The following is a 9,949-nucleotide window of genomic DNA, read 5'->3' on the forward strand; positions in this document are numbered from 1 at the left end:
TGGTCACGACCACCACATTTACAGCCACGTGAGATTGCACAAGCCTCTGCAAGTGCTTTTCTTTTTTCAGACTGGGGAACCTGCAGGTGGCTGGAAAGTCGTGCCATGGTGGCAGTGTGAGGCTGGCCTGGAAGGGCCCTGGGAACAGCTCTGAGGGGCAGTGCTGAGCAGCTGCTCTCTGCTGAGGAAGCTTCCAGTCCTCTGGAAGCAAAGACTCTGTCCCTGTGCCAGAGCTGCAGCATGAGAAACAATTGCATTTTGGATACAGGGTTCTGGTTTGGGGCTGCACTGTGCTGCTGACCATGTCACATGGCTGTGACAGGGCCACAGGGTGGGTCTTTTCTACCCTCGTGGTCACCAACTGGAGAAAACCTCCTGGAGGAGCAGTCAGAATGGGAAGAAGGGATTTCTCTCACCACCTCCTGAAGTCTGTTACCTTCTCCTTCGATAATGACCTAGACTGAGCCACTTCTTATCACACTGAATCTGTCTTCCTTTTTACTCTGTCTCTGTCTTAAGGTAAGTGATTTATTCTGTGTCCATGCAATTCTGTCATAAACTTATTGATGGGACTATGCTTAGTACTACTGGCCTTTTTCCTGATATTCCCCATAGCCAAGCACATGATTTTATTGCCAGGAAGCAGAGCTGCTTCTGGTCCTAGCCATGTGGACAGCAACTTGGTTTATTTTTTAATTTTTTATCAGAGGACTTGGGGTATATCTTGGTGCTGGCACTGATGGCAGCAGGGTGAACACTGCAGGGTTTGGGTTGCCTTTTCTTTTTAGGTCCAAATGGCAGTGAGTTCACCTGGAAGGCCTTTTGGCACTTGCCACTGCTTCAGCAGATGAAAAATATTTGGCTCTTAGAGGCAACCTGTGTTCCCCAGAGAAGAGAAACTGCAGGTCTAGTGAGAGACAAATTGTGCTATTTATGGCGTGCTTAGTTGTGCAAACTTCTTAATTTTGCTGTAGTCTCAGAGTAGGAAACCTTCCTAACTGGATTCCCTGTTCCTTCCCAGCCTGGCTTCTTCCCCACGGCAGCAGCAGGACTCCTGGGCCTGGCAGAGTGCATCTCCTTCACCCTGAAGGAAAGCTGTGTGTTAGATAAAGCCACCAAATGGGTGTCTGAGCTCCTGAAGGAGGCCAGGCTGGCTGGGTTCCCTGGCTTGGGACAGGTCTGCACAGAGCTAGCACCATTTCCCACTCTGGAAAGCAGGTGAGAAAGCAAGACCCACCCTGGCACAGATTCCCCACAATGCCCAGGGAGTTTCCCAGAGGTACCTGAGCTGGAAATTCAGTCCACGATCAACATTCTCTGTAGGAAAGTCACTGCAAATTTTCCTGTTAATTAAATGTGTGAAGGGCAGGGTATTTGGTATTTCCCTGAGCAAAGAGGAGGTAATTAGTCATCCTATTCATATTTCAAATATAGAAGGTGGATCTGGCAGGACAAAAATAGGTTAAATGGGATATTTTTGCTTGCCCACACATTTGGAGAGGGCTTTCTCTTCCCCCTGCTATCCCAAAAGCTCCAGGTAAGGGCGCCAAGCATTCAGCTACATAAACAAGAGCTTTAAAACAGAGGTAGCAGCTTTTAAAGCAACTTTCCAGCAAAGGTACAGCTCATTCTCATCAATGTGGCACTCAAAATGACATGCTGTAAAATAACTGCCCCCTGAGAACTGGCTGCCTTTTATTCGTTACTTGCATCTGAAGATCCTTGGAGTACCCTTGTTAGTTATTTCCACCTGGGAGAGCAAGTGCTGTATCATTGTTGTGCCAGTTTACATCTCTCCTATGTGTAAGTTCATCCCTTCCAGGGGCCTAATCCTGCCCAAGCACTCCTTCAGGTCTTGTTAAAGCTGTCCTAATTCCACAAGGAGTGGCAGCTCAGATGTTTGAGTAGTTTGGGTGCATTTCTCCAAACCAAGTGGTGAAAAGAAGTGACAACTCCAGTGCATAAATAAGTGAACTGAAAATTGTCATTATTTATCAACAGTTGCTTGCTGTGCATGGCCAACACGTTCTTGGGGCCACAAATATGGGCTTGTGTGTAGGAGACTCACCTGTATGGGAGAGAGCAGTAAAGAACAGGTATATGCAGGTAAAGGAAATAGCTGACTAGATTAATCTTCACCTGAATAATTGGTATAACAGAAGGTAGAGGCTTAATTATAGTTTGATCACCAGAATTTGCAATGAGCAAAAGGAAAGCAAACTCCTTAAACAAAAAGACAATGGCTTGAAGGGTCCCACATACCCATAACTTCTGCCATAGCGCAGAGCAGATTTTTAGTAGCTGTGAATTGCACGAGTATTCAGGGAGTTGCTGTTTGAAGTGTCTCTCATTTGGCTTCAAAGCTAATTCCCACTTATGCCAAGAGCTAGTTGATAATTCTTGTGGCATAATTATTATAGACTCTGCAGTTAACAACCTCTGTTACATTGGAAAATAGATTGGAGTCAGAGAATCATTCTTTCTGACCTTGAAATTTATGAAGGCAGCTGCATTGGCTCACACACAGCACTTTAAAAAACTTTTTTTTTTTTAACCTGAAAGAGTGAGTTCTGCTAGAATTGCTTGGGCTTCTCAAAGACAGATCAGTTACAAGATGCTCAGTCTTCAAGTCAGTACTGCAACAGGACTACCTAGAGAGTGACAGAATTTATTTCTATTAAATGTCAGTAAGAAACCACAGACTGTGCCACAAATCACCTGCCCTGCAGGCCTCTGAAACTGATTTACACCCAGCACTGGTCAACCGCCCTCTTTTTCACTGGGGGTTTTTAATCCTCTTTACACTAAAGGCTTATTGACTAACGTATCAATGGCTCCTGGAGTAGAAACTTGTTCATTCTTGTCCCTTGTGTATCTGTCTCATGGCTTCACTATGACAAGTGCTAAACCTGTCTTTCTCCAGGCACATCTCAGGCTGATGGATTGTGTATTTGCTGTATGGTGGGATACAAGAGATGAGAGGGTGGGAGAAGCTGTTCTGCAGGAGAGAACTGACAGTATTATGTGTGAGAAGTGCCTCTTAAATGGTATATCTACCACATCTACAAAAAAAAATTCTGTTTTTTTCTTGTGGGAATGGGAGAAGAGTTCTGGTGTTCATTTGGAACTTTGAATCTCAGAGATTCAGAACCACTGTCCATTAGAAGTTTGAGTTGAATGCAGAGGGTTTCTTGTGATTTTCCTCAATCCTGTTGCTTTTTTCAGAAGACAGCAGTGGATGGTGATTACATGCTGAGCATGGCTGCGTTTGGTAGTGCAGATGGAGCTCCTCTGAGCTCCTCCATTCAGCCTGTCACTGAATGTCACCACTCTCTCTTCTGGCTCTTAAATGTTCAACACCTCTCTGCCCTGAAAGCCCTGCAGCAGACTGGAGAGATGCCGCCTGCTGGACCCACAGTCCTGGTTAAATTCAGTGGCTCATCCTCAACAGCACTGTGTTAAGGAGCCTTTCCTGTCCCACCATCCAGGAGCTGCTCTGGCAGTCACACTCCTACCTTCTGAGCTGAGGGAAAACCAGAACTGAGCAGGTAAGGAACCATTTTCTCTGACTGTGAGTGTGCAGTAAGCCAAGAGGGGCACCCATGGGGTCACTGGAGCCACCCAGTGTGAAGGGACTTTGTTCCCAGCAGTGTCAGTCTGGAGTGGTGGGAGCGTGACTGCCAGAGTGGCTGCTGAATGGTGAGACAGGAAAGTTTCCCTAACAACTTCAGGGAAAAGGAGTTGCCACCATCCAGTCATTCCCTTGTCAAAGAGCATCCTGTAGTTGTTAAAAAAGACCTGCTCTTTGAAATCAAAATAAATGCTGCAGTAAATGAGACCTGAGAGCATTTGTCACAAGCCTCCTCCTAGCTTATTGAAATGTATGAGCTACTGTGAGCAAGACACCCACACTTGTCAGGCAAACAAACAAAAAAAAACATTTTCAAAAGCTTATTTCTTTGGCTTTACCCAATGCTTAATCTAATCCAATGTTTGCATCAACATAGCTGTCTTCCTTTGCCTGGGGTTTACAGCATGGAGAGGAAATTGTTCAAGATCTGGACCTCTCTCATATTTTTTTTCCCTGATTAATTGTGGTGAGCTGACTGACTCACAGAACTGGTGATGCCTTCAGAGGGCAGCAGCAGCCTCTCTCCACTCCTCCTCTGGCTTGGCAGTGCTTACAAAGACTCAGCTCTATGTGAAATAGAGAGTGAGGGTCCGTTCAGCAGCAGACACTGCTGTTTGTAGGGTCTGTGGAGAGAGCAGTGGAGCAGAACCAGGCCTTTGAGGGAGTGACTATTTACTTTGCAGATGTGCTCTTCCTACATTGCTTGTTTGGGATTGCCCTTATTGCCTTATTGAGGAAGCCTCCAATGGGCTTTTGGGAGTCTTAGAGGAAAGCAAATTTATCCCTGTCTCTTACCATCTAAGCCTGCCCTCCCTTCCCCAGGCTCTGCCTGGGACGGTGGCACTCCTCGCCTCTGTTCCTGCTGTGTGCACTGGGTGCTGTGGAACCTCTGGCTCGAGTTGTACCTGGTGTTACTCCAGAAAATGTGGGTTTGGGAGGAGGAGGAGAGCAGAACCCATGGGCCAAGCCCTGAAAGTGTTTTTTGCAGTGAGGAGTCCAAAACTCAACACAGCATTAGAGATGTGGCTCAAAGGAATTATGAGGAAGTACAAGTCCATGGGAGAAAAGCTTACCCACCCTTTTACCCTTTCTCATTTTGGTAAGGACATGTGATGGTGTTGGATGCACAGTTCTGGCTCAAAAACCCGGGGACAGCTGGACTGGACTGGGGCAATTTTTGTTAGAATTTATTTTTCTTATCTTTGTATAGATACATTATTATGTATTATACATGATCTATTTATAGTATACATTTGTATATATTTAATACAGTATATCACTATAACACTACATTTAATAATTTATGTATATCTTTTTTATTTTTGACTTTGGTATCTTTATTTTATTTATCTGAGACTATTACAACTGGACTGAGACTATACAGGAACCAGAAATAGGCAGAGGTTAAAATATGGCTCCTTTGCATTCACACCTTGGTTTCCACTGCTGTTTGAAAGCAGCCAAGAAACCAAGAAATCCACTGTGGCTGTTTATCGCTGTCCTGTTTGGTGGTCTGACCTCCCTTTTCCCAACAGTATTGACTTACCTTTCAGGATAATTATATTTCTAGCCATATAAAGTCTAAATCCCTTCCATTCCCAGAAGATCCAAAAGCACACACTGTACAGATCACCGAGATGAATTTAAAGTATTCAGTCCCTGCATTTTATCTAGAAGGATGAGTACAGGCACATGCCCATGTAAAGGACTTTTGCATGAAGAAACTCAAGCTCAGGGAGTTGTTTCTAGAAGGTGAATCACACTGGAGGCACTTGCTTAGGCAAGTCTAAACTCCACACTGTGAAGTTTATCACACCTGGGTGTGATACTGAAACTAGGAACACTTGTATGTGTCACTTTTCCCTGGCAGTACCTTCGCTCCTTAACACTCTGTTAGCAAAGGCCAAGGTCATACCTGGCTGAAATGGTTCCTTTATTAAAGGCAGCAACAGAAACAAAGTTAAATCTTGGAGAGAAAACAAGTCCATGCAGGCAGGAATACCAGAATGGAAATACAAGTGCTAACTCAAGCATACTGTTGTAGGATTTAACAGGCCAAACTCCTGGACTTCACGTGACACCTGCTGTGCGAGTACGCAGAGAGGAGGAGCAGATGCTGCTTAAGACAGAAGGGAAAACCAGCAAGTTACTGGTCTGTAGCAGGAGGCAGGATTCTGCACATCAGGTGAGACAAGGAAAGGTTTGTGTTGTTGCCTTTTTTTTTTCTCTAGTGTGTCAAGTATCAGCTGACTTCAATGGAAATCAGGTTCTGTCTGAGAGGACTAAAAAACTGAAACCTCACATTTTTGGACAGTTTATCACAGGGCTAGAAAGATATCTGTCCTGCTTCTAATCAGCTAAGAGAATGGAGGAGGGTTTTTTTTTCAAAATTGTCAGTACCAAACTGCTAAAACAGTGCTCTGTTTATGCCTTGTTCCTTTCACTGTTGAGTGGGATAAGTCTCTGGACAAAAGCCATGGCCTATGAATCCATTCTGCCCCAGGCCAACACCTGTCAAGTTTGGCCAAGTCAAGTGAAACCTGCTGGTACCTCAGTGAGAAATTCTCAGCTGGAATCTTCAGGACCAGGGGTAGACCAGGGCTTTTCCCCTGCTTCATTAGCAGGTGACTGGCTGCAATAACCATCCCCCTGGTGTGGCAGAGCAGCCAGCTCCTGGAGGCAACAAAGGAGCAGCGGGAAATCACTGACCTCAGGAACACGGGCTGCATGGCCTCAGAGATCACTCAGAGCACAAACCAAAAGGAAAAGAAGGCTCATTAGTTGAGGCTGGGACTGCAGCTAATAAAGAAATTATTTTCCTATTGCACAATCTCCTCCTTGCACACAGTTTCATGAAGTTTCCTATTCCATAGAGGAGGAAAACCCCCAGCCAAAAAGCAACTTTCAGAGCTGTGAAATGCAAGTGTTTGTTTCAGTGGAGCAAACACATTCATCACCAGAAGAGCAGACAGGGGAGCAGGGCCCCAGCATTTGAGCAGAAAGATTATCTTCACCATGCTGTCTTTATTTGCTCTTTATTTGCTCTGCTCAGCATGCACTAGCAAGGTAAATTATTTTTTACAGGTTTTGTTTTTTTTTTTGAAACAGAAAGAATTGAAGTATTTTAGAAGTGTGGAGAAGTGGCAGCAACTGGGTCCACTTGGGATAAAATGTGGGTGAGGAAGGACTCAAGATATGACCACTACTTCAGAATCTTTCTGCTTCTATGCAGACAAGAGGAAATGAAAAAAAGAGAGGACAGGAGAAACAAGGACAGTTCTGGCTGGAGGTTGGCTTTTTAAATGCTGTTGCAAACTGGAAAGGACTGCAGAACTAGCATGAACTCTTCATCCATTGTGAGCCCTGACAAGCTTAAAATAACTTAAGCACGTATCTGTCTGTGTGCTCAGAGATTTGTATTTATCAAGGTGGTTAGGTTTAATTGTAAGAACTTGAAACCAGTAAAGGAAAAAGACGTGAAGACCACAGCTCCTTACATTTGGTACTTCAAGGTCACTAAGACTGTCAGGTCCTGTGAGGGTGGTGATGGCACAAGGGTTAAATTAGTCCAGTTGGTCAAACTCTGTTTTCCAGATGAAGTGGACAAAAGCTCAGTGGTAAATGATGAGGGTGAGACCAGTGCCAGGGAAATGTTTCCTTTGGTAAGTTTTTGTGCTAGCATAAGAATTTCCTATTTAAGTGGTATGAAATTTTTGGGTTTTGGGGTTTTTTTTTAATCCAAGATGAGTAACAGGCAGAATTCATCAGCCCTCTTACTCATTTCATCCAGACAGGCCTTAGATTACCTCTGCACCATTTTTGGTTCATTAACCTCCCCTTGTATTGCCTTCTATTTTCTGCATATGCCAATACCACACTTGACCTTTTTCAGGGCTAATTCAGGAAGTTTTGTTGACTTCTGTAGATGCTGTCTTGGAACAGGCTAAATAAGTCACAGTTCCTAAATGAGAGACAGCACAGAAGAGCTGAAGTTTAGCAGAGTGTAGGAATGGCACAGAGAGTTTCTCTTTCCAGCCAGAACAGCTGGAGTGTTGGCCTCCTGCTTTTTGGGGATAGGAAAGTAGCAAAGCAACTGGTTTGGCACTAGTTAAGGATTTCAGCTAAAACAAACACACTCTTCTTGTGAAGTTACTGCAATGAACTGGCATTTGTTCAGGAAAATACCTAGTCAGAGTATCCTGGTCCATATCTAGTTCAGCCATTTTTTTTCCAGAAATGTACAGGTACATGTACATTTGTACTTACACAGGTGAGAACATGCTCCTATATTGCTGCACTTCTGCTTCTGCACATGGACTTTCCATTCCTGGGGCAGCTGCAAATGCCAGCTTTTCCTGCTTAAAAAAAAGGTCATTATCACTGCATCTCATCAAAGAAGATTTTAGTGCACTTAAAATATGGAACGCTAAAAATGGATTAACACAACAGATAACCAATGTCTGAGCAACCCTTCCTATCCATTACTCATGAGAAGCTATTAGGACCAACCTGGATGAAAGATAAAGTCATAATTAACTTGACATTAACAGCACATTGCTGCAATACCACTAACATTACTCAGAAGAATCTTAAAATTTTGAATATCCCTTCCTGAGATAAATAAGAGATTGCAGTAAAGTCTGTACCTCTCTTATTGACAGAGGAATTCCCTATAGTTTCTGATCTCAGTCTCCTGCAACAAAGTTTCAGCCTGTAAGCAAAGTTTCAGTTGCTTTTATGACAAAACAAGCAAGCAGATGTGGCCAGAGAGGTGATAGTACAGCTTTTTTGAGAGTTACATCTTAAATTACAGGATGATTATGAAAACACTTAGTTTATTATTTATTACATGAGCTGTATCTTCTAGTAATGAAGAAAACTATCAAGACTCTTCATAAATGCCAGAAGGTTTTTACCTTGAAATATATTCTTTGCCTTTTTGATGCTATATGATACCACCCACCTCTGAAACCCACAAGACAAACTACCACAGCATTCCTTCATCAGTTAAAATTTTTGAATAGCCCTCCATATGAATAAAGATGCAACATGCAGTGCACAGTTTAATTAGTTTATTTTTTAAAGTTCTGTCAGAAATATAGCTGTGCATTAATTACAAAATATATTAAACTATCAATCGATTCATCCAAGGGAACAGGAGTACTTTCATTATGTTCAAATGCAAACCAATACAAACCTTTGACATTGACACAGAATAATCTTTTGCATCCACCATCAATGTATTTGGTCTGCTGCCATCTCTAAACAAGAACAGAAAGGTCACCCGATTTCATTTCATTAGCAAGTTTAATCCCTTGATAGCAAACATGACCAGACACACCATGAGACTGCTTAAAAAAACAACTCTGTACACCTCACATTATCTGAGCTCCCACATATACATCACATACCAACATTTTTAGCAAAATAATTTTCCCTGCCCTGCAGGGGAAGACATTCAGAGGCAAAGAGAAAACACGTTTGTAATATATTATAATTGGAAAATTTGTGCTATAGCAGCTTTGCAAATACACGTACTAAGAGTTGGTGACTTAAACCATGTTAAAGACAACAGAACTTTGGAAGATAAAAGAAGCTAAGCCACTTTTTAAACCACCTTGAGATCTAGTAATGCTGCAAAGCATTGATTGACAGAACGAAACCCCATGGCTGAACAAGTTACACAGGACATGGGTTAATTAAAATGTTTCTTTGATTCAGAGACAACTCAATGCTGCAGACCTTTCTCCTTTAAATAGTTCTAGCAATTATAGAATTGTTTTATACATTTAAATAGTTCTAGCAATTATACCTCAGTCCACCATGGTAAAACAAGTTCTCAAAATAAGATTTGAAGAAAGGGGAAAGAGGAAAATGGAACAAGTACATTAATAAATATTTCATTAACATTTATAATCCTTTTTATGACAGTAAGTTTTAACTGATACTTAGAAAATTATCTCTGACAGTCTCTCATGTAATACTCTGGTATTACAGTAATTTGTCATCACTCAGAGTTCTAGTTGGTAACATAAAAATACAAAAACAGTAGAATAGCAGCAGTGAATAAAGCATCCATATTGCTGTGGCCAATACAGAATTATACATGCAGTAGCCTTCTATTCCCTATTGGCTTGTGCTATTGTACAATTTTAACCTGAATCATTTAAACCCAGCCACCACAGGGAGTTTCCCTCCTCAGAGGCAGAAGTACATCAGATCCAGCAGATAAGGCTCAAACCAAAAATTCCATTCAAAATGCAAAACTTCAAAAGCGAAGAAAGTGTTAATGCATTTAGTGGGTCTTGGGTATAAATG

At 42.5% G+C, this 9,949-nt stretch overlaps 1 protein-coding gene across 3 annotated transcripts in view; it reads left to right on the plus strand.

Moving 5' to 3' along the window:
* Positions 1-131: 131 nt before the first annotated feature.
* Positions 132-9,949, plus strand: part of RAG1 (recombination activating 1) — a 40,043-nt gene continuing 30,225 nt past the window's right edge. Inside the window, exons 1-2 of one of the 3 annotated variants that reach the window (XM_038138750.1) lie at positions 132-3,548; positions 5,676-5,816. The gene's annotated coding sequence lies outside the window, so the exon portion shown is untranslated. Of the gene's footprint in view, positions 5,817-9,949 lie in introns of all 3 variants that reach the window. The other 2 variants (XM_038138753.1, XM_038138752.1) reach the window with 2 other exon arrangements.

The sequence above is a fragment of the Motacilla alba genome, chromosome 5 (assembly GCF_015832195.1).
Source record: "Motacilla alba alba isolate MOTALB_02 chromosome 5, Motacilla_alba_V1.0_pri, whole genome shotgun sequence".
Classification (NCBI taxonomy): domain Eukaryota; kingdom Metazoa; phylum Chordata; class Aves; order Passeriformes; family Motacillidae; genus Motacilla; species Motacilla alba.